Raw genomic sequence first — 25891 nt, 5'->3', positions numbered from 1 at the left:
TATGGTTGTGTGGGAAAGATCGTTGCAAACAGAGGTGAACTGGATGCCGAAGAAGCAAGGGAGTTCTTTTCAAGATTAGGAATCAAGCTTTCTCTTACTACAGCTTACAACCCTGAAGGCAATGGAAAGAGTGAAAGAGGGCATCCTCCTGTCAGCAAAGCTTTGGCCAAGGCTTGCGAAGGAAGAGTTGGTGAGTGGCCAAAATTGTTACCATATGCTTTATGGGCTGATTGTACAACACATAGCTCAGTAACTCGCTACATGCCTACGGAGCTAATGTATGGTCAAAAACTAGTGATGCCGATTGAAGATACAATTCCCACATGGAATGTACTACCTTGGCAAGAGGGGCTTAGCAGGGAAGGTCTCCTTGCATTATGCATAAGGTAACTAGAGAGAAGACCTAGAGACATTGAGGCTACAAAAGTACGACTAAAAAATGCAAGGCTAAAAAACAAGGACTACTTGGATAAGCGACATCGGCTCAGGAGCAAAGCAATTGACAAAGGTGACTGGGTTTTAGTATATGATAGTAGCCTTGATAACCAGCACACAGTCATGCGTAAGTTCTCAAAAAGATGGTTTGGACCGTATGTTGTAAAAAATTTACATGAAAATGCTACTTACAGCTTGTCTGAACTAGATGGTACAATAGTAAAGATTCCCATTGCACGAAAACGGATGAAAATGTTTAAGAGAGGATGAGACAATGATCCAGAAGATGTTGATGAGGAGAAAGAACAAAACACAGGTGAAGATCAAAGTGAAGATGAAGCTTTGGAATCATCCAGCAGTGAAGAAGAAAGCAAGGAGATTTACAAGACGGCTAATCTTACAAAGAGACATGTGGCACATACCGGAGGATGTGCAGGTTTAGAGGGGGTGGATGTCGTGTTGTGACATGTACATAGTAGAAACACATGCTACAAGAGTCATCTTGTAACTTTTTCGATACATAATTATATTTCCTATAATGTACATATGCATGTTTAAGTATAATAATATGCTTACTATCCCATCCTATTACTTATCTCAAGGGTAACCTATTCTTACTTTACCATCAGAAAATACTATGGGAAAAACGTCAATAGCTCCGCCTCTTTAACTTGGGGCAAAAAAGCATTGATTCTTTATTTCTACTATCTCATTATCATCTCACACCCTAGCTAGATCCTATATCTAGGGTAAATTCCAATATATATATATTCTATGTATTTTTCATATCTTTCTTATATTTCTTTTTAAATAGCTACTAGGAGGGAATCAAATCCTAGTGGAACACTAGGTGGCATGATTTCAAAGATACATTTATTTTAATGCATTATTGAAAGCATGATTACAAAACTTTATCAAGGAGCAATGTCATGCTTTCATATGGCATGAGGTGTCCATTGGAATCAAATAAAAGTCTAGGCTAAGGGGACCACAAGAAGACTTTTGCTGCCAAAACTGTACCCTATTTTGATGATTTTTTTACACAAGGTTCCAATCCGAATTGGAAAAAGTATATAAAATGGGAGTCGTAGCTAATGAGCTGATATGCCCATATTTTTACTTTTTTATTTGGAGCCACGGTTGAGGAGATATGATCAAAATACTGGACCCCAGTCTGCCCACATCATGCAAGGATAGCTCATTTCCAACTTTTCCAATTTCTGTTCACGCTAGCTCTTCTCTTCTTGTGTAAACCCTTGGGGGTCCCCTTCACCTACAAAAGGGGACCTCTTCTTCCTTGAAAACCATGAAAGCATTCAAGCCATTGATGAGAGGAATTCATGAGGGAGATGCTTAATTGTACTTAGCCATTAACATAAGCCTAAGCCTACACTTTCTCTTAGAGGAAGACTAGCCATTCTTGTAAGCTATCCTTGGAAGATCAACTTCAATCGAAGAAGGTCTTGGATTTGGTGTATCAATGAAAGTTGAATTCTTCCCTCTTCTTCTCTCTCCATCAAAAATGGTGCCGAAGGGTTTGACAAGTAAGATGTGTTCTACATTGATATTTTGTTGACTTCTTGTTGTTTTCTTTTCCATCTCTAATCCAAAAAATATATATCTAATCTCATCTCTTTAACCAAACCTATCTCTCTCACTCTTAAAAAATCATTCTCTCTATAAATTTCAGGTTCTCCTTGCTACATGTACATCTCTCCCCGCAGTATCCTTATTGCCTACGGGCAAGAATAGTGCTTGGGAGGGAAACTTCTCATCTCTTCACTTCTCTCATATCTACATTTCTCACATACTATCTTAGATGAATAATCCACATGATGAGAATTTCTATCGCTTCCACTTTGTGCGATCTATTAGAATTAGCATATGGATTAGCCATAAAATACACTTTCAACAACGTATAGTGTTTCTCTTTGGCCCAGAAAGTCTCAATGAAATACTTCTTTCACCGGATCCCATCATGCTACCTCTCATAGACTATAACTTTTCTTTTGATGTAAGTGTAGTTATCTTGCTATGAACCAAGAGGATTTGTATACACAATTAATCCCCATCACTAGACAAAAAATATATATTATGGTAAGCACAAAACTACAATTCCAAAGAACAATTCGTAGCCTGTTTGGTCGCTAAAGATTGAACGTCATTAACTCATCTATTAAACCTTTCATATTACCCATGATATGACATGACCATAGCCTTGATGTTTTCATTTTTGTGTTGTTTTGATATTCTCTTTTGTGTTCTTTCTTTGTGTGTGTGAGTACAAGAGAGAAAGAATGAAGCTTCTTTGATTGCACTTTCTTCCAAACCCTATACTTCATGTCATCTATGGTTTAACTCCTTCGTATAGTTTTTGAAGTTCTCTCACAAACTCTCACAGCCAAAATCGCGGTGCTTTCCGGGCAAGACCGTAAATTTCTCGACAACGTGATGCCCAGATGCTATGTGTCACTTCCTTTCGGTGCCGGCCGGGGTGCGCCTTCGACGTCTTTCCTTGATTTGGAGTCGGCTTTGCGTCAGTTGTCCGTCTTTGTTGATGGTGTTGATGTCGTACTTTTTTCTTTTTTTGTGTGTAGGATGTGTATGTGCTTGTTCGAATGTGTGCGTGCGCGTATATGTGCTCGTGAGTGTATATGTGCATTTATATTTGCTTTTGGTTCGTAAGTGCGTGTGCGTGTGCATGTGTGTGTGTGTGTAATGCGTGAGTGGTGAGATGACTTGTGAATGTGTGTGCGTATGTATATGGTTGTGGGTGTGTACGTGTGTGTCTGTGGGTGGGAACGTCGATAGAGAGGGAGTAATATTATTATGTATGTTTATATTTAATTTTTATGATTTCTCACCGCGCAGGGAACAAGAGTGAGAGAGATGAAAATGAGAGGGAGCAAGGGTGCCAGTGAGAGAGGGGAGGTGAAGAGTGTGTGAGGTGTGTGTGTGTGTGTGTGTGTGTGAGAGAGAGAGAGAGAGAGAGAGAGAGAGACAGAGAGAGAGAGAGAGAGAGAGAGAGAGAGAGAGAGAGAGAGAGATGAAATTCGTTGCTGCATGTGCCTTCGGGCTTGGGAGAGAGACAAAGAGAGTGGGAGTCAGATTGGGGGGGGGGGATTGAGGGATGGTGTGGGGTGTGAATAAGTGACACACAGAGAGGATTTTGTACTGCATGCCTTCGGGCCAACAGAGGGTGAGAGAGAGAGAGAGAGAGAGAGAGAGAGAGAGAGAGAGAGAGAGAGAGAGAGAGAGAGAGAGAGAGAGAGAGAGAGAGAGAGAGAGAGAGAGAGAGAGAGAGAGAGAGAGAGAGAGAAAGAGCGTGGCCTCGGGCTGCTTGGCCAACAGAGAGCGAGGGGGGGGGGGGTTGGCTAAGGGAGTAGTGGGCCAAGGTGATGGATGAGGGTGGGGTAAGGAGAGGAGAATGAGGGGTGTGTGTGTGTGAGAGAGAGAGAGTGACTTATTGTATTGCGCCCTATGGGCTTGAACGAGGGGGAGAGAGAGAGAGAGAGAGAGAGAGAGAGAGAGAGAGAGAGAGAGAGAGAGAGAGAGAGAGAGAGAGAGAGAGAGAGAGACCAAGTCCAAGGGAAAATAAAGTTTTGAGAGAAAGAGAAGGTAAGGGGTGGAGAGAGAGAGAGAGAGAGAGAGAGAGAGAGAGAGGGAGAGAGAGGGTGATGGAGAGAGGGAGAGAGAGAAAGTGGATGAGCGGAAGGAAAAAAAAGGAATGGCCCGTAACCTGAGGGAGAATCCATAGGGGAAGAGAGGGGCTTGGTGAAGACGAGGGAGTGTGGATGAGAGGGGAGAGGAATAGGGTGGCTTGGTGGCTCGCCAGAGGGAGAGAGAGAGTGTGATATTTTATGCGCCCTGCGGGGCTTGGTGGAAGAGAGAGAGGGAAAATAAAAGATGAGAGCAAGTGTGTGGTGCCAAAAGGAGACATGGCGGCCTACTTCACGCGCGAGAGTTGGTGGCGGCAATAATAATACAAAAAAAAAAAAATTACCTTCGGCTCCCCAAATGGGTTGATTCATGCAGCCTTGGTTTCAAAAATCGACCAACTTCGGTTTCTTTGGCTGGGCTAGAGGGAGGTGCGGTTAAAACCATATCATTAGCCCTCCCCCTAAGGTTAGAGGCATTTATGCCTCTAACTTATTTGTTTGATCATTGTCATTGGAGGTGAAGGCTAATGGTGTGTCCTTATCAGGAATGTTGATAGGTGGAGTCTGTTCAAATTATAGAAAATAAGGTTTGAGCCGCCAACCATCAGCTTCCATAAGCTGATAACTCCCATTGGCATACTTTTTTTGATGATGAAAGGGCCTTCCCATGGAGGAGTAGGAGCTTCTTATCTTTGCGTGTGTCAAAGCGATTGTCATAGCGGAGCACCAACATGCCCTTCTTTAAATATTTGCGCCAAAGATGTTGAATGAAACTAAGTCATTTGTGTTCTGTCTATGCCGCATAATAACTGATTGCTTCTTCTCTATCAAGCTGTAGTCGTTCCAAGTCAAGGATGTGATCTCTCAAATGCATGTTGGGTCGTTGAAGCTGGCTTTCCATCACTCTAAGACTTGCTAGTTGTACCTCAATAGGTAAGATTGCCTCCTTGCCAAATACGAAATGATATGGGGTGAACCCCAAAGATGTACCAAATGAGGTTCTGTAGGCCTACAAAGCTGGAAGTAGATATCTATCCCAATCCCCAAGATGATTGTTAACCTGCTTGGTGATAATTTTACAAACCATTCCATTCACTTTTTCAACTAGGCCATTACATTGAGGGTAATATGGTGAGGAGTGCCTCCTTGTAATGCCTAGTTGTTGCATTAATTATCCTACCAAGTCTGCTCTAAAACATGGCCCTCTATCAGAGATAATTTCTAATGGTGTGCCAAACCTGCAATATATGTGCTCGTAGAAAAACTTAGCTTCCTCTATAGTTGTGATCCTAGTTGTGGCTGTGGATTCTGCCCATCTAGTCATATAGTCGACTCCCATGATGATTTAGAACTTCCCTGAGTTGGCCCTAGGCAATGGTCCTATGGCACCTATACCCCATTTTTCAAATAGTCTGTATGAAAGGATAAGTGTATGTGGTTCAGGCATGAGTGACCTGGTGCCATCCTTTTGACACAATTACATGTCTTACACCAATGGTGTACGTCATGCTTGAGGCTAGGCCATACAAAACCAACCTACAAGATTTTTCTACTTCTTATATCTAGGGCAAAGTGACCACCACAAACACCATCATGACAACTGGAAATTACTCCCACAATCTCATTAGAGAGAGGGACCTTCCTGAGTATTTGGTCCTTACCCTTACAATACAAACCATCATTGATAAGCGGATACCATGTGGGCTTCTTGGTAAGCCATTGTTTCTGTTCTTTTGTTAAAGTTGGTGGACATTGCCTTGTTTCCAAAAAATGCATGATGTCGGGTAAGGCGTCACTTCCTTGAAATAGAGGGAGCTTTAGCTTTATAGCCCCAACCATCACTTCCTGCAGTACCTCGCTTGTTAAGGCATCAACTTCACGGCTTGGAGCCCTTGGGATGTGGTGTAGTTGAACTGCTTCAAACTTACCCAACTAAGTTTTTACACAACTTAAGTGAGACCTCAAGCTAGGATTCTTACATGTACATACCCCATTTACTTGCCTTACCAAAATTAGACCATCCCCAAATACATTAAGGCACTTTACCCCTTGCTAGTGCTGCATACTCAGCTTCATTGTTAGAATGTGATTACAACAAATGGCCAAGCAAAAATACCTTAATACCTTTGTCATCAAAGACCACTATGCATGCAGTTGCTTTGTCAGATGCTAGCTTGTAGGCTCCATCAAAGTAGAGAGAGTGTGCTCTTTCTACCATTGGTGGCTCTGTAAGTAGCTAAACTCCTTCTTCTTTTTATTGATTTACCTTCTTCTCAAAGTTTTGGTAGGTCATGAGTCCCCCCAAGCTTGCCCTTGTCGTGCTTTCTACCTGTACCGTGTAGTCAAACTCTTGCAGACGAACTATCCATTTAGAAATCCTAGCAAAAACCTCAATGTGTTGTATCACATAGGGAAACATCTCATCGATGGTTAAACTCACAAATTGCCTAGGCAGAAAATATGACCTAAACTTTGTAGTTGCATATCTAAGAGCTAGTACTAGGTGTTCCACATGGGTGAAACCTTTCTCTGCTGCTGTCATCATTCGACTGGAGAAGTAGATTGGCCTCATGAAAGATGTTGCTTTATCCTTCTTGAGTAGCATAGCCCCCAAGGAGTCATCACCCACACTTGAGGTGGCATAAAATTTTTCATCCCACTTGAGTGGTGAGATAGTTGGTAGGGTGGCTAAGACCTCCTTTACCTTGTTGTAGGGATGTTCGCTCTCCTCGTCCCATGTGAAAGCTGATCGTTGTGTGATTTGTTGTAGTGGTAGAACAAGTTGTAGTAGTAGATGTATGAATCTACTCAAGTACCTCACCTTTTGTAGAAAAGAGACCAGTTGACGTGTGGTTGTTGGTGAAGGTAGGGCTATGAGTGTAGACACCATACTTGGATTGGTGTTGATACCTTTCACTGAAATTTCATGGCCTAAATTAATGACTCTACTTTCCCCAATGTGACACTTGTCTACATTAATTGCCCACCTAGGCTTTGCAACCTTGCCAAACCCTTAGTTATCTTTTCTAAGTGTGAAATGCGAGGACTATATATACAAAAATCATCAATTAACACTCTTATGAATGCTCCAAAGAACGGTTGAAAGGCATATGTGACATATCATTGGAATTTGGCTGGTGCATTTGTGAGACCAAATGGCATAACCTTGTATGCAAAACAACCCCATGGCATAATGAAAGTGGTTTTTAGCTGATCTTCCAAGGCTATGCATATTTGAAAATACCCGGAATAACCATCACATACAGTGTAGCATTCAAAACCAGCCACTTCATTCACAATTTAATCCAAGAAAGGGAGAGGGAAGTAGTCTCTCTTTGTAGCTGCATTTAGTGGTTTATAGTCGACACAGACCCTCCACTTACCATTCTTCTTAGGCGTCACTACTACGGGTGACACCCACTCTAAGTTTTTCACAGGATAGATGAAGCTTGCTTCTAGTAGCTTCCTTACCTCAGCAAGGAGTGCCTTTTCTTGTATGACCCCCAACCATCGTAGCTTTTGCACAACTATTTTTACCCCTTCTTTCAACTTCATACAATGTTCCACTACTGTAATACCTGTGATTCTTTCATATTTGTCAATGAAAATGTCAGAGAATCCCATCAACATTTGAAAAAACTTATCTCTCTCTTCAATTGTTAGCTCCATAGACAACATACTCTTCAACCTACTTTCTCCCAGGCCAGGTGATTTACTTTTCTCTTCGTTGCTTTGCCCTTTTGGTGACGGTTCGCCAGTTGTGCTTACCCTTTGTAGATCCTTCATGATGATACCCATCATCAAAAATGCAAGGTTGAAAAACAAGGACTACTTTGATAAGCGACATCGACTCAGGAGCAAAGCAATTGACAAAGGTGATTGGGTTTTAGTGTATGATAGTAGCCTTGATAACCAGCACACAGTCATGCGTAAGTTCTCAAAAAGATGGTTTGGACCATATGTTGTAAAGCATGTGCATGAAAATTCTACTTATAGCTTTTTTGAACTCGATGGTACAGAAGTAAAGATTCCCATTGGAGGAAAAAGGATTAAAAGTTTTAAGAGAAGAGGAGACAGTGATCTAGAAGATGTTGACGAGGAAGAAGAGCAAAACATAGGTCAAGATCAAAGTGAACATGAAGCTCTGGAATCATCCAGTGAAGAAGAAAGCAAGGAAGATGTACAAGAGGTCTGATCTTACAAAGAGACAATGTGGCACATATCGGAGGATGTGCAGGTTTAGAGGGGGTGGATGTCGTGCTGTGGCACGTATATAGTGGGAACATGCATTAAATGATTTATCTTGTGACTTTTTGATGCATAAGTATACTTCATATAATACTCATATGCATAAGTAAAAGATTTCTACCATACCTTAGTATTTACCTTTGAAGTAATATAAATGTACATTACTATTAGGAAGTACTGCAAGCAAGTATCAAAATGATTGTGCCTCTTTTGTCATGGGGAAAAGCATTTGTATATTTCTTCTAATATCTCAGCTATACCCTACCATATATAAATTATTTTCTTCTTTTCACATTTATCTAATAATATAACCCTTCAATAATGCATACCTTCTTGGATACATACAAGAGGGAAGGGCCTACTAGAAGACTTTATGAAAAGGAAGATCCAAAGCTTCTTGGACCATCCCAGTTTGAAAATTATGACCTAAGGGCGTGGAGAAAAGGCCAAAACCAAGTCAAGCTCTTTTAGTAGGCTAATTTTACCTTTTGAAGCATGTCAATCCGAGTTACAGGTCAAAAGTTACAGGGAAACCAATGAAAAACCCTCTCACAACAACTACACTGCAAGAAGAGATGGTAAACAAGTGAATCAAGTGAAAAGAGTTAATCTTGGTCTTTTTTCATAAAATAATATATTTTGAAGATAAAATACATAAGCATGTAAATGTGACACCTCAAAGATGCCTTGAAGGACAAGACACACAAGTTGGGACCCCCTACTAGAGCCACACAGAAGATGCCTAGGTGGGGCCCATATACATCATGCACCCACATGGAGCCTCAACGACCAAAAATGATGAATTTCATGATATTTTGAGTCCTAATATAGCCCATTTTAATAAATATCCAAAGAACATTTGATTTGGGCTAACTCTTTAGCCTAATCAAGTGATTATGTAAAACATGGCTCCCTCACCTATAAAAAGGGCAACCTTCTCTTCATTGGGGAAGTTATGAGTGAGTGAGAATAGCTCAATTCCATAGTGTCACACTCATCTTAGTGCCAAATTTTCTCTTGAAGAAAGGCTGAAGTCTTGCCTCATCTTCTCTCTCCATTAAGGTGGTGGCGATTGCTCTCATGTAAGATATATGTTGCTAGTTTTCTTTCATTTGCATATCTAGTCCAATACTTGTCTTTAACTCCTTCTCTATCTCTCATTATTTATCTTTAATACCACCACCACACTTAGATCTATCTCTAATTCTATCTTTACTCCTCCTTTTATCTCTCTTGTTGTGTCCTAATCGTTTCATTGGGAGGTATTCAAGCAGCAATCTTGTCAATGTAACGGGCACAACCTTCTTGCGGGAAACAATTATGTGCACAAGGTTAGTAACCATATCATCATCTTTCACAAGCACGTCTCTCTTTTAAGGTTCTCATTCTCTTCTACAAACTCTAGAATGTCCTTGCTACAGGTACTTCCCTCCCCGCAGTATCCTTATTGCCTAAGGGCAACAATAGGGCTTGGGAGAGAAACTCTCTTCTTCTTCTCCTTTCACTTCTTTCACACCTTTATCTTTGAACGTACTAAGTATATCATCGATGAATAACCATAATCCACATAGAGGCGATTTCTTTCATTTCCATTATGTGCAATCTATTAGGGTCAACATTTGGATTAGTCGAAAGATTCACTTTCAACAACGCATAGTGTTTCTATTTGGTCCTGAAAGGCTCAACGAAATACTTCTCTCACCAAATCGCATCATACTACCTATTATAGACTATAACTTCTCTTTTGATGTGAGTGTGGTTATTTTATTATGAATCAAGAGGATTTGTACTCACAACTAATCCCCATCGCTAGACAAAACATATACATTATAGTAAGCACAAAGCTACAGTTCCAAAGAGCAATCCGTAGCTTATTTGGACAACAAAGATTAAATATCATTAACTCATCCATTAATCCTTTTATCCTACCCATGATACGATATGATCGTAATCTCGATGTTTTCATTTTTGTTTTATTCTGACTATCTTTCATGAGTTCTCTCCATCACGTATGTGTTTGTAAGGAAAAGTGAGCGGCTTCTTTGGCTACATTTCTTCTTTAGCCCTAGAAGCTATGTTATCTACATCTTAGCTCTTTCTCATAACCCTTGAGCTTCCTCACAAACTCTCACAGCAAGAGGCCCGGTGCCTTCCTAGCAAGACCGCCTACTTCTTGACACCGCATAGCCTAAGATTGTCGTCTTTTGCTATGTAGAGGTAGCTTGAAAGTAAGAGTACTTGTTGAGTGCCTTTACGGTTGTAGGTTTGTAGAAATAGATTAGGATTTTGAGGATGATTAGTAGACAAGACAAGACTTAAGTTCAATGCTCAGAGAACCATAAAAGACAAAAAAACAAGTGTTTGTGAAAACTTTCCACAACCCCATTGCATGAGAATCTAGGAGTAAGGTAAGTAATGGGGTTTGTGGACACTTTCCACAACCCCATTGCATGAGAATCTAGGAGTAAGGTAAGTAATGGGGTTTGTGGAATCTTTCCACAATCCCATTGCATGAGAATCTAGGAGTAAGGTAAGTAGGATCCGAGGTGGATTTTAGAACATTGCTCTCTCTGAAAGAATCATTGTGAGTTGTTATTGGAAGTTGTAGAATTTCAGGTCTACAGCTAGAAATAGCACGAAAAGACTCGAAACCACTCAATCCAACTAGAGAGTAAGCATAAAAGTTATATGAACCAATGGGTAAGCTCAAGGACACTTCGAGGTAAAAATTTCAAGAGTTGATTAAAACTCAGATTATTTACTTTTCCTTGACATTTTAGGCCAAAGTAAGTTTTGGCTTAATTCATAGGCTTAATATAGCTCATAAAAAGACTGTCCATTGAAAATTTGCAAAAATTGGTTCATTTCAAGCCTGAAGTTAATAATTGTGATTATTAACGTCTAGCTCAGATTTGACCAAGGTTCATACCATTGACTCATTGCATGTGTACAAACAAGGTTTGTAAAGGCACAAAAGATTTGGACCACCAAACTGACAAAAAATTGGGTAAAAACTAAAGTTTGTACTGACTTTCTGAATCTTGAGTGTAAATTTGGAAAAAAATTGTCCAAAATTGTTGAAATTTGATTCATATGCTTATATTGATGTGATAAACATGTGTACATGCTTAGTTGACCAAAAAGATGCAAAAAATTGTCAGTTGTAAATAATCGCGATTATTTATATCTACCCCATATTTCAACTTTTTTGACTAAGTCAGTATATCAGTAGTTTTACCATGTTGTAATAAGTCCACAAACCAAATTTAGTCAGGTTTGGATCACTCGATTGAAATTTGGATCACTGGATTAAAAATTATCACCAAATTTGCAAAGTTAGTCTGACGGATAGAGAGTTGATGACCATTTGACCTAAAATTCTCCAAACTTGATGAAACTTGGCTAGTGATCTTAACTTGAGGTGCTTAATAGATTTGTGTCAAAGTTGGGACAAGAATTTACAAAAAAATAGCTGGAGTAAATAATCGCAATTATATACATCTCCTTGAAAATTTGAAAATTTTACAAATTTGAGCATACCACAAGGTCAAGCATATCAAGTAGACCCCATAAATAAATTTTGGTGAAATTTTATGACAAAAGTGAAACTTAAGCCAGATTCTTGAAATCAGAGTCTGCGGATACAAAATAATTGATAAACTTGATCAAGTTTTGTTCAAACTTGTTGAAACTCGTCCAGGGACTTTAACAGGTTGTATGCTTGCCAAACCAAGCCAAAAAGTATAAAAAACTAGCAAAAGTAAATAATTGCAGTTATTACTACTGCTATCCAGAGACATCAGCTTTGGCTTTTGAACTTGTAAAGTGTTAGACCAGCATAATACAAAGCCACCGGGCAATTTTGGGTTCAATCGGATCCAAATTGGTACATGTTCACTAAGTTTCCAGGTTGCAAATCAATCCTTTGATTTTTGCTAAAGTCGAATCTGAAAGTCAATTGCTAACTCCCATAGCTCGATTTGAAGTGATACACATAGACCAGTCACAAGAGTTAGCAAAACCTCTACTATCGTTATAGAAGAATAGCTAACTTGATCAAATTTGTACATGAATAAGGTTACAGACGAGGAATCGGCAATTCAGCAAAGGTTGAAATCAAGTCAAGTGAAAATTGATGACAAGTCAATCCAAAGGGAAGTACTCTATCTAGGGCTTCACCAGTCTTTATGAACCTTAGATCTGGTGGTGTACTAAGAAATTAGGGCATACTCAGAGAAACCTCCAGTAGAGTATCCACCAAAGAAAGCGTGAATCAAGGCAATTCCTTGCACACAATCCTTGAAGAAGTCTCAGACTCCTTTTCAGATTCAACATCTGAAATGTCTTCTTACTCGACTCACTCGAAAACCGGAACGACAATTCGCTATAAGTATATACTCTCTTTTTATAAGACTAACCGCCATGGAGCTCAGGTTTACTTGGACCCTAACGAGGAGTATGCTATTCGCATTGATGACCATGATATTGAGTTCAAAGAAGAGATTAGGACAAACAAACAAGGAAAACTGTACCTGGACAAAAACGAAACTTAGTATGTACAAGTCGAAAACCCTAATGTGATAAATGGGGGTTAGAAGTAAACACCAAAATCCCAAATATGTCAGCAAAAGAAGGACCACCAACTTTAGAATTCGAGGGATACAATTAAGTAGATTTGAAGCCTTTGAAATGGCTTAGTACGGATAATCCTAGGATCGGAGTCTATTGTTGGGAGGATAGAAACGTAAAAGATCTTCTATGGACTTCGCATGCTAGATCAGGACAACTAAGATCATCTATATCTTCAAGATCAAAGATAAGGGATCAGCAGACCTACCAACCTACCTGTTTAGGGATTTTTATAACAACAACTTTGTTATGATGACTCCTGAGGAGGTAGAACAAACCAACTACCAAGGGTATTCCACAAGGGATTGGATATTGGTACAAGGACCAAAAACAATTCCAAGAGATGAACACCGTAAGAGATCATCTGAGAGTAATGTTAAGAAACTAGAAACCACCTCATCACGTAGAAAACCGGGTGACACTAGGCCAGTCAAGGCCTACATGAGTCACTATTTCCAATAGACTAGTTTGAAGGACTTGGAACAGGACGAACTCCCAGGAGACCGGGAGTTGAACCAAACAGATGTGTTAGACCAGTTGATTTTCAAAAATGGGTCAAAAAATATAATGGATCATGGGATCCATACGACCACTTAGCAAGCTTTAAGCAAATGCTAAGAGCAGAACATATATTCGATTTTGATACTCAATTCGAGGGGTTTGGAATGACTGTAGAAGAAAAAGCATTGACATGGTTCCAAAACATTCCACCAAGATCAATCATGGAACTAAACACATTAGCTCAAGGATTTGTAGCTGCTTGTTCCAAAACAGGGATCAAACATAATACGGTAGCTCAAATCTACATCTTTAAATAGAAACATGGTGAGTCTATTAGAGATTGTGCAACTCAAATGAAACAATACATTGCTAGATGCCCAGGGCTAGAGATACCTGCAAAAGAACGAGTAGTATCTTTGTTTCTAGAGGGACTGCTAAACAAAGAAGTCCATGCTATACTCTATAGTAAAAACCATACAACCCTAGAAGAGTGTGTGTTAGATGCTATTGCCTTAGGAGACAATTGTGATATTTTTAACGAAGAAGATGTCCCTAAGGATAACCAAAGAGAGAAAAAAACATCCACTAAACCAGCACAAGTGGGAACGGTTGCTGCAGCACCACTTTCAGCCATAGAAGGTATGCTCAAAAGGATGAACGACATGATGAACAACATGCAAAAAGCACCTATGAGGGGACTAGGACAAGGGATACCTCAACATGGAAAACCAATTAGGCCACAAAAATGGTGTGCAATTGAGGGTAAATGGACCAATCATGAGACCCACAAGTGCTACTTCCGACCAAAGTATGATGGGAATGTTCAGTACGTGCCTATGAGGCCACACAGACAACCCATGTACAGATATCATCCTAATATGGCCCAAGCTCAAAGACCACCAATGGGTATGGAAAGATCTCAACCTGTGTTGGGTCAACAACCTCCATACCCAGGACATAATGCAGTGCTTGTAAAGTACATGCACTCCAAAGGAGTCATAGATGAACAAGCATTAGTGCCTGTTACACCCTATGCGAAGCGTAGTCCATCTACAGTAATGGTAGAAGTATATTGGTATAATTCACATCAACCAACAATAGAGAACACCGTGAATTATGCTCCACTAGAGCTTGCACCAATGTATTATGTAGCTAATCAAGGTGTCAGACCTCCCATGGTAAGACCCATGATTAAGCCAAGAATGGGAAACTGTCACAACTGTGGTGCAGATGATCATTGGAAAAATGAATGTCCAGAGCTTGACAGAAACCTCAAGCCAATTGAAGCCTATTGCATACAATGTTGCAAAAAAGGAGGACCTTTTTGGAAGATTGTCCTAAAAATCCTTTAAACAAGGATAAAACAGTAGTAAACATAGTCCAAGTAACACCTAGTAGCTCATCAGAGAGTGAACCAATTGTTCCAATCAAGGTAATCACTAGAGCCTAGGCCAAGAAAAAGAAACACAACTCCTCTGATGATTCGGAAAATATGAAAGTCTCCTCTCAAAGAATCCAAAGAAGCAGAAGCAAAAGATATGAGATGAGAAAACAAAAACAACGGATTGAAATCGAGGAGAAAGCAAAAAAGCTATTCCAGGAACAGGTGAAAGAAACTGGAAGTGAAATCAAGGAAACAACCATGAAATCTAGAGGATCCATTTTCGTTGATAAAATTTTTGAGTCTATTAATGCAGTCTCGAAAGCCTACCAAGCAGGACTTAAAATAGGCCAAAACATGGAAAACAAATGGAAAAACTATCCTTCTCCAGACATGGAAGCAACTAAGCTAGAAGCTTATCAAAATTTGGTAAGAATCACGCAAACAATGCTGGCAAAACAAACACCCAAGCTTGAAAGTATCGGAAAACTTGAAGAGCTTATGGTAAGAGACACTAAAGAAAAACCTTGAAGTGGTGGCAAAACCCCACCTTGAAACAAAAGAACCAGAACTTATAGTGCCAGACAGCGAAGATTCCTTAGACGGAATTCCATTCGTAGAGGAAGACTAGCCAAGAAACTTATGGGAAAAAGTTAGAGAGATCAATAATGGGAGCCTAACTCTAAAGTCATCTCCTATAGAGGAAGTTTGGTTGGATAACCTACCTTTTGATATGAATATGGATGTACAATCCTTGTATGGGGATTACGGATCTGAAGCTTCAGGAATGTCAAAACTATTGACCTTGAAAACATTACCCTCTTACTTGGGAGATAACGAAGATGAATCCATAGTGTGTAAGACCACTCAAGTAAAAAGAGCCGAACAGACCCTAGAAGTAGACAACATTCATTCAATCATGTCTACACCCATCCAATGCACTCTTACCTTGGGAGAATTGTTAAAACCTAGACCATATTTATGGAATGATCTACAAAAAACCCTAGATAAGGTGGGGATAACATGGCTAGTCTCAAAAAATTTGGGAAAATTGAAAAACAAAATGGACAACAAAGAGATTCAAATTGTTCCAATGAACAAATTCGGAGAATATTACGAAGGGGAAGAAGGAAACACCACCCTTATAAGTGAAATATAATAACATTGAAACCATGGCAATACTGGATAGTGGAACAGCATAGCCATAGCTACGAAAGCAGTATGGGAATCCTGGGGACAACCAGCCATTAGACAAACTCAAATGAAATTGCAATTCGCTAATGGACACATTCGTTGATGGACACATTGAGAGACCATTGGGGCTACTTGAAAAAGTGATAGTCAATTCCTGTGGAATTGAATATCAACACACTTTAGCCATAGTAGACTTTGGGAAAAAGCTCAATTACAAATCATATTGGGAAAACCTTTCATGCGACAGGTACAACTTATCCAAGATTGGGGAAACAATTATATGTACTTGAAGCAAGTGAGATCTATAAAAAGGGTAAATCTAAAAGATCACATTTATAGAGATGTCTTAAAAACACCCGTACAAGAGTTCGATTCAGTCTCTTCAGCTGAAACTAAGCTTCCATTCCGGTTAAACGAAGACACTTCTATTTGGATGTGCGGAGCTTCAGAAAACGAAATCTTAAAATGAGAAGAATGTATCTTAGAAAGGGATTGCACAGACAAAGCCTATGTACCTGAACCCTTTCTAGAGCACTTGTTTGAGCCATTTGAGTGGACTCAAATTTTAGCGATAATGGATGTATATGTTAATAAGTCTATGCCTATTCAATTTTGCAATGAGGATGGCTACGACATGATTCCCATCCAAATGATTTCAACCCTCAACATTGAAGATGAAGATGAGGAACCCAAGGACTTGATGAAATCTCAACAAATCTTTTCAGCCCTCTACTACGATGCAACAGATGAGTTGGATAAACACTCAACTACCTCAAAAGATTTGGGGTTCAGAAAAAGAACATGTGAGAGCTAATCTACTCTTGAAAGGAGGGGAGGAAAAGATTTTTGACTTTCCCAACCAGAAATCAAGAAGACAGAAAAGGTATAAACCAAAAAAGAGACACCAAAAATACGAAAACACGACCTATGCCATCAGTCTCGAGTAGAACACATTTCCTAATGCAGATAGATGCAAATGATTGTGTCAAGGTCAAAATCACTGGTAGATATCCTTCAAGAAAAAATCCAGAAATATCTAAAACATTGAGAAAATCAGGGAAGGGTACTCAAGCAAACCAACAGGATAAGAAACCAATCATGACATGAGTTGAACGAATAAAGAAATATCAAGAGTTGAAAAAATCTCTAAAGGAGATATATACACCCGAATTGGAAACCACGGAAGAGGATGGTAAGAATGTAATGAGTGCTCCATCCCATTACAAAAAGTATACTCTCCAAGATCAAAATATCATAGTCGAACAACCTGTTAGGGAACTACGAAACCAGGGCCGCAGTCCTACGAAGGGCCTGAAAACGCTAAAAAGGTAGACCTAGCTGAACCAAGAGAAGAGCCTAGACTTGCTTACATTGCGAACGACCTAACAGAGAAAGAAGAGGAGATCTTGCTAAGCTTGCTAAAAGAATACCAATATATCTTTGTTTGGTGTTACAAGGATCTCAAGGGTGTTGATCTAGAAATCTGTCAACATACCATACCCATGAGAGATGATGTGAAAGCAAGTAGACAAAGGCCATACACGTATAATGAAACATATGCTAGGAAGATAAAAGAAGAGATTGAAAAACTAAAGGGAGCCGAATTCATCTACAAAATTAAACACATAGATTGGGTGTCTCCAATTGTGGTAGTACCCAAGAAGAATGGAAAATTACGAGTGTGTGTTAATCTCAAAAAAGGGAATGCAGCTACAATTAGAGACAACTTTCATCTTCCAATCACTGAGCATGTTTTAGAATGAGTTGCACGAAAAGAAGCTTACAGCTTCTTAGATGAATTTTCGGCATACAATCAACTTTTGGTTGACCCAAAAGATCATCATAAAACTGCTTTTGCAATAGAATGGGGTATTTTTGCCTATCGGGTTATGCCGTTTGGGTTAACTAATGCTCTAGCCACATTTCAAAGGTTGACGAGCCATGCTTTTAAAGAATATCTTAGGAAAATCTTAGAAGTATATATGGATGATCTATGCATACATTCATCAATCCAGATTGATCATTTTGAACACCTCAAAAAGGTATTCAAAAAATGTAGACTTTATAGGATTTGCTTAAATCCTGAAAAGTGCACATTCATGGGTAGACAAGGAAAAATTCTTGGATGGATAGTTCTAAAAATGGCATAGCTAATGATATTGGAAAAATTCATGTCATCGTTGATTTTCCTAGACCGAAAACAGTCAAGGGGGTACAAACCTTCATGGGGCATTGTGGATATTACCGACGGTTCATCTACATGTATGCTATAATTGCAAAACCCATGTATAGCTTGATTACACTTTTTGAGTGGACCGAGGCATAAGAAGAATCCTTTGTGAAGCGCCAATATTGAAAGCACCAGATTAAAATAATATATTTCACATACATGTAGATGCTTCCAATTTTGCTATCGATTGTATACTAGCTCAACTAGGAGACGTGAAAATTGACTTTCCTATTTCTTATGCTAGCCAATAGTTGATCCATGCAACACAGGAAGAATAGTGAGATGGTTCATCATTCTTCTAGAGTTTGATTTCACTATGGTTGTAAAAAAGGGCACCACACATCAACGAGCAGATCATTTGTCAAGGATTGTTTTGGAAGAATCACCTAAAGAGGTAGACGACGATCTACCAGATGCCTATTTGTTCTCCGTGGAAATGATACCTTGATGGTCGGAAAACATGGTATCATTGATGACAATAGCTCAAGTGGATTCACAAATACCACTTCCTATTACAATCGGATTAATTGAGCAATCAACTATGTATCAATTACTAGCTGGTATGCTATACAAAAGAAATTGAGATGGAATATTTCTCTTATGCATTAATCCTGAAGAAAAAAAACAGTACCTAAGTCAACCACATGTTACCATAATAGGACTTCACTTTGCGGAAGACCAAACTATGCAACGAATCTTGAGACTTGTAGTATTTTGGCTGACTATGAGGAGTGATGTTCAATCTTTTGCAAATGAAGATGAGTATATTTCGATTATAGAACAAGCACATGATGGATTAGCTGGAGGTCAGTTTTCTAGTGAGACCGCCGCAAGAGCAATCTTGATGGTGGCAGGAATATGGTGGTCAACACTTTTTGCAGATGCCAAAGAATATGTTCGAAGGTGTGATGCTTGTCCTCAACAAGCAGAAATGCCAACACGTGTAGATAGCATGTCCTTAAGACCAATGATGGGGGCTAGAGCTTTCACAAAATGGGGTATAGATTTTGTTGGGCCAATACAACCACCTGCTTATAGAACCCAAGCTCAATATATCATTGTAGCTACGGACTATTTTGACCAAGTGGGCCAAGGCTAAAGCAACTCAAAAGAAAGATGCCAGGACCACTGCTGCATTCTTATATGAGTATGTATTCATGAGATATGGACTTCCAATAGAAATTGTAAGTGATCGGGAAACTCATTTCCTCAATGAAGTGATAGAGTATTTGCTTAATGAGTTTATGGTCATCCATAACAAATCATCTCCCTATCACCCACAAGCAAACGAAAAAGCTGAGCATACGAACAAAATTCTTAGCTCGGTGTTGACTAAAGTGGTTAGTTCAAGAAGGACAGACTGGGAAATGAATCTCCATGCTACTCTATGGGCTCATTGAGTTTCATTCAAAAAAGCTTTAAATGCTACACCCTTTAACCTTGTTTATTGTCTTGATGCCATACTTCCAATAGAATTTCGATTGCTGACATTAAGGGTGGCAAGGAATCTTAAGTGGACTGGACATGAATTGTCAGAAAGACTTGAAGATTTGGAAAAGCTAAATGAGCAAAGGCTAATTGCTGTAGCTCACATCTATGCACAAAAGCAAAAACAAAAACAGTTTTTCGATTCCCACTTAATCACAAAAATCTTCAAGAAAGGGGACTTAGTTTTAATATATTCCCTTAAGCAACACATTCCCAAGTTTAAGAAAAAAGAAAATGGATCATTTATCATTGAAGATGTATCTCCAAGTGGAGCAGTAAAATTGTCCACCCTAGATGGTGAACCAATGGCTAATTGGATTAGTGGATGTTGTTTAAAGAAATACAATTTGCCGCTGACCAATGAATTTGCTAGAAAGAATGCATACAGCCACACAAAGGAGGATTAAACGACAACAGGTTATTGATGAAGCCTAAGAGGAATCTTGGCTTTGGATACTCAAACAAAAAGCTGCTCTCAAGAATCAACAGATACCGATTCCCATCAACACTCTGGAAATAGGTGACCAACAATGGGAATTACCTAAAGATGCAGTTTCAACAGATGATGATTGGTTAGACGAAATGGACCCGCGGATCAAAGTACAGCTCAACAATTATAGCACCAATTCTTTGGCTGACACAGGAGCTAGAGTAAATGCAGTCAATTATTCCACGTACAAGAAAGCAACAAGTCAAGCATTGACAGCAAAAATAGCGTCAATCAAAGGATGCAACAAGAACCCAACCCCAATATTGGGAGTAGTCAACTTGAACGTGACAGTACATGGATTTTCATGTCCTCATTAGTTTGTATGCTTACGAGATGAACACATGAATGAGACGATGATTCTTGAAATTACCTGGATGCGGACATACAAAGTAGTACCAGATTGGGATACAAATCAGCTCAAGCTATCACCTAAAGGCGTGCAACTTATTGTTCCAATTGCACCAAGCAAGAAGGAATGGAAAGGAAGCAATCAATAGACCAAACCACAAAGTAATCAATATTCTCCATCCCCTCAACACACCCTGTTCATGAAGTGTTGGAAAGTTGCAGGAGCATTTGTCAGGCCAACTGGCATGACTCTAAAAGCATAACAACCCCAAGGAGTAATGAAAAATGTTTTCAATTGATCCTCCAATGTGATACCTATTTGAAAGTAACCCAAGTAGCCATCACACATAGTGTACCACGCATGACCAGCTACCTCATTTAGTATCTCATCTTGAAATGGGAGGGAAAAGTGATATCTTTTTGTTGCCTCATTCAGTGTGGATGGTAATCCACACACACCCTTCACTTGCCGTTTTAAGTTGGGAGTGATAACAACGGGATAGACCCACTCTGAATTCTCCACTGGATAAATGAAACCTACTGCTAGAAGCTTTCTTACCTCCTTGAATAAAGCCTGCTCTTTGATGACTCCTAGCCTTCGTAGCTTTTGATCCTTAGGTGTGGCCTCTGGCTTCAACTCAATCTTGTGTTGAGCAGCATCTACTCCACGCACATCTGTGTAGTCTTTAGCAAAAATCCTAGGAAATTACCTTAACACACCTTTGAAATCCTCTCTTTCTTCCTTAGTAAGTGTTGTAGACAGCATACCTTCTAACATTCCTTCATCTTGCACATTTTGGTTCTCTTGAGTACCTACCTCTTCCAAACCTTGACAAGAGGTTCTTGGTTGTCTGGCTTAAACCTTACCCCCATGAATTTGATGGAAGACTCCTCTTCAGTAATGCTACCGCTACTTGTCATAAAAACTGCAACAAAATATTTCAAACATGTTGCCCTATGTCTAACAACACTCTCCTATGGTCAAAATGTCAAAAAACAAAGATTTAAGTACTCAAAACTGAAGATTAATCTTGCATATGTGTATTCACAAATCACAATAGAACTTGAAATGCTTACACTTGATTGAAAGAGGACGATAAGAGGAACACAATGCAAGTTTTAGAATCAAATTTGGATTACCCATCCAAGAGATAAGTTGATTATAAGTTGGAGATGCTTGGTCGCTTGAGCATACATACACATAGCTCCTCTTTTCCAGAAAAAATGCCTCAATGGTCCTAGTGTTTTCACACACATCACTACCACATGTGATAACAAATTCCCCCTGAAATGATGCGGTGAACAAGAGCTGGCACATCACTAAAATGAAGTGCCATGCCCTGAGGACATGATCAGTCCACAAAGGGGAGTAAGCCCACTCTGTCAGCCCGAAGTCACGCAGTAGAGAAGCCTCTCTCTCTCTCTCTCTCTCTCTCTCTCTTATTCACACCCCACACCACCCCTCAATCCCCCCCCCCCCCCCCCCCCCTCAATCTCACTCCCACTCTCTCTGTCTCTCTCCCAAGCCCGAAGGTGCATGCAACAACAAATTTCATCTCTCTCTCTCTCTCTCTCTCTCTCTCTCTCTCTCTCTCTCTCTCTCTCTCTCTCTCTCTCTCTCTCTCTCTCTCTCTCTCTCTCTCACACACACACACACACACACACACACACACACACACACACACACACACACACACACCTCACACACTCTTCACCCCCCCTCTCCCCGGCACCCCCGCTCCCTGTCGTTTTTATCTCTCTCACTCTCCTTCCCTGTGCGCTGAGGAACCATAAAAAATTAAATATATACATGCATAATAATATTACTACCTCTCTATCGTTCCCACCCACACACACACACGTACACACCCACAACCATATACATACGCACACAAATTCACAAGTCATCTTGACACTCACGTATTACACACACACACATGTGTGCATACACACTTACAAACCAAAACTATATGTAAACACACACATACACTCACGAGCACATATACACGCGTGCACACATTGGAACAAGCACATACATGTCCTACGCACAACAAAAAGAAAAAAAGTAAAAAAATAAGTATGATATCGACACCATTGACAAAGAAAGACAACTCACACAAAGCCGACTCCAAATCAAGGAAAGACACCGAAGGCGCAGCCCGACCGGCACCGAAAGGAAGTGACACGTAGCATCTCGGCATCACGTAACAAAATACCAATTCTGGCAGCATGAAACCTCACACAGGCCACCCCAACCATCAACAAAACCCCTTGTAAATGCCCCAAACTCCACTCTTTCCTAATAACCTAGCTAGTGGCTAGTGGATTGTAAAAAAACTCTCCCCACTTCACTCTTACCTCCTCGCTCTCTATCTCTACCGTCTCTCCCTCTCTATCTCTCTTACTAGAGAGGCATCTAGACTGTCTACAGTGACCGATGGATATTTGCAAGGACCATTAGGTAAGGACCACCTCTCAAGCCTATATAAAGAGGCCTCTACTATGCACAAAGAGATACAAGGAAGGAAGAACACACTAGATCCACGCACTCTACATTTCATGTACCACTAAGCACATAATGCACCTCCCAAGCTAGGGAGCTCATGGCATTATGTTTTGTTGCAAGCATGGGCATTTTAGCATTGGCAACATCACCATAATCCCAATCTCCACCACACCATGGTTGAGTTACTAGTCATGACCACTCCATGCATATAAGGAACTCACCATCACCCCCCCAGAACGGCAACATGAGCATGCTAGGGTTGAATGCACCGACACCATGCTACCCAAGGACACTCTTGATACTGGTGATTGACGTCGTCGATGGCTCCATCATCTTAATGTTTCCCTCAACTAGCCTCCCACTAACGTGGTAACCTCCCGTTAACTCCAAACTTCACCATGCACCATATGGCGCTCGCATTCCATCATGCATCCCCAATGCCAAGAGCAAGGTTGGTAACAATAAGACCACCATTTGTAAGTATCATCATCATCAATAAAAGTGTGCAATGATATCTCGATCTTTAAGTCCATTCTCTATTCTCCTCAGCTTTGTTTTCCCACATTCATGGGATGTTTCACCTTTTGTATATTTCTCTGCTTGTGCTTCATCACATGCGGCCTCTCTAGTTGGTCAGTATGCTCCATTCGAGCCTTGTCACATAACTCGCTCGTACACACACTCTTGATTGTTGACTAGGCATTTTCTATATCGGGACATTTATTTATCACCATTTCATGTTGGTTACCTAGAGGGCATCTAATTTTTGCTACCCTAGGTAATCTATGTCTGTCTGCTAGCCGCACTTATGCTAGGTGGTTCCCTCTCTCTAATTATAGGATTACTCCTACCTTGATATGATGCTTGGGTATGTTTAGGCTATGTGTGGTGTAGAGGCCATCCCATATGTCATGTCATTTCTGGCTATCATTTTCTTGGCGCCCCCACCGAGGATCCTTTCATGAAACCCTCCAGTTTTACAAGAGTAAAACCCCTAAACTTTTGTGGATGGATGAATGGTTAGCATGGTTCGCTAATTGGACGACAGAAGAAGAAGAGCTCCAAGCACAACTCGACGAACTTCGCATCTCCATTGAAGCTCAAATGCCAGGCGTAACGGTAATTGATTTGCAGTGGGAGAGTCAACCAACACTTCAGACTCAGTGGATATACATAGGCCGTGTGCAGAGGAGAAGAAGGAGGAAGTCGAGACCATGTCTGCAACCTACAACCAACCCACAACAACAAGATGGAGGGAGTTTTTCACAATAGAGAATCAACACTATTCTACTTTGAGAATCGGGTAACCAAGTGACCGAGGTAAATATCAGACTCAGTTTCCAAGTCGCATCTGATGCAGCAGGCATCTGATACAGCAGCACAGATAACAAAAGCACATTCTCACGCTCTCACTAGAGAGACTAGGGATCTACTGAGCTTGTTTCAAGAAATAACACCACCCTCTCCCACAAGCTTGGACAGTGATTAAGCACCTCCAAGCTTCACATGAATCAATACAGCTTACCTCAAGGCAAATCACACATTTGGATACAAGTATGCTCAATCAAGTTAATAGTGGACTTGAAGGCTCATTACCAGTACGTCATAGACACCATGCTGGGTGGGGAGTGCTTCTTTGAGGTTCTGGCTTCAGATCATTCATTTGTCTTACCTTTGGTACAAGGCAATGTACAGTTTCAGATTTTAATCTATGTTCTAGTATAAAAAGGGGTAAAGAAAAAAAAAATCTTTTAAGTGCAAGCTAAGAAATGTGTCTTTCTAGATCTCTCTCTCAGTAACCATGGCAAGCGTTGCATCTCCAACTTTTAAAGGAAAGAAGGGGGAGGATTTGGTAACAGATTTCTTAGATGACTTTGAAGTAGCATGTGTAGTAAGAAACAAAGATACAGATGAATCCTCAATTAGAATCTTTAAGCATCTCATCAAACTAGAAGCTAGGTTTTGGTAAAACACACTTCCACAAGCAATTAAGGATGACTAGGAGCCCTTAAAAACTGCTAAGAGGCGCTTTGGGGGAGGTACCACTTCAAAGAAGCTGTAAGACAAGTTGAGAGACTTGAAGCAGGAGAGTCTTTTAGAGTATGCCACCTATGAGTCCAAATTTATGGACTTGTGGGAACAGTGGGTTGAATCCCTAGCAAGAGGGGAAGCTGCACCGGATTTCCTCAAAAGGACCGATTCACGCCATGGATTGTGGACGCTTCTTAAAGAGAAGGTGAAGGGTAGATTCCCGGCTACGTACGAGTTAGCTGTCAAGATTGATCGCCCCTTAAGGACAATAAGCTACGGATGAAAGCCAAAGAAAATGAGTCAATAGAGCAGGAACATCTCATCGACTAGCAACCACAACAACCACCATTCCTCCACCACCACCGGCTCCGGGGGTAAGACATGACCTACAAGATATGTTGGCCCACATTACTGACCAACTGTAGAATTTGTATGTCCACTTAATACAGCAAGGAAGGAATCAAGAAAGAGATCAAGACTTGGGGAGAGCACGACGACAAAACAGGGAGTATCACTGCTACAACTGCGGAGAAGATGGTCATGGTATGTACTACTGTCCCAAACCACGACAAAACTATAATAGAGGAGGTAGGAGAAACCAACTATCAATTCCTAGAGAGAGAACACCTCCACCCCGAGCACCAGCCCCACCAACAAAAATTCTACGTCCACCCCAGGCACCACCACAAGCACCCATTCCACCTCTTCCACCAGCACCACTAACCACCTGATCACCCTCTAACATCATAAG

Source organism: Adiantum capillus-veneris, chromosome 25, assembly GCF_014529385.1.
Source record: "Adiantum capillus-veneris isolate H3 chromosome 25, ASM1452938v2, whole genome shotgun sequence".
Taxonomy (NCBI): domain Eukaryota; kingdom Viridiplantae; phylum Streptophyta; class Polypodiopsida; order Polypodiales; family Pteridaceae; genus Adiantum; species Adiantum capillus-veneris.
Note: the sequence above shows the minus strand (reverse complement) of the source record.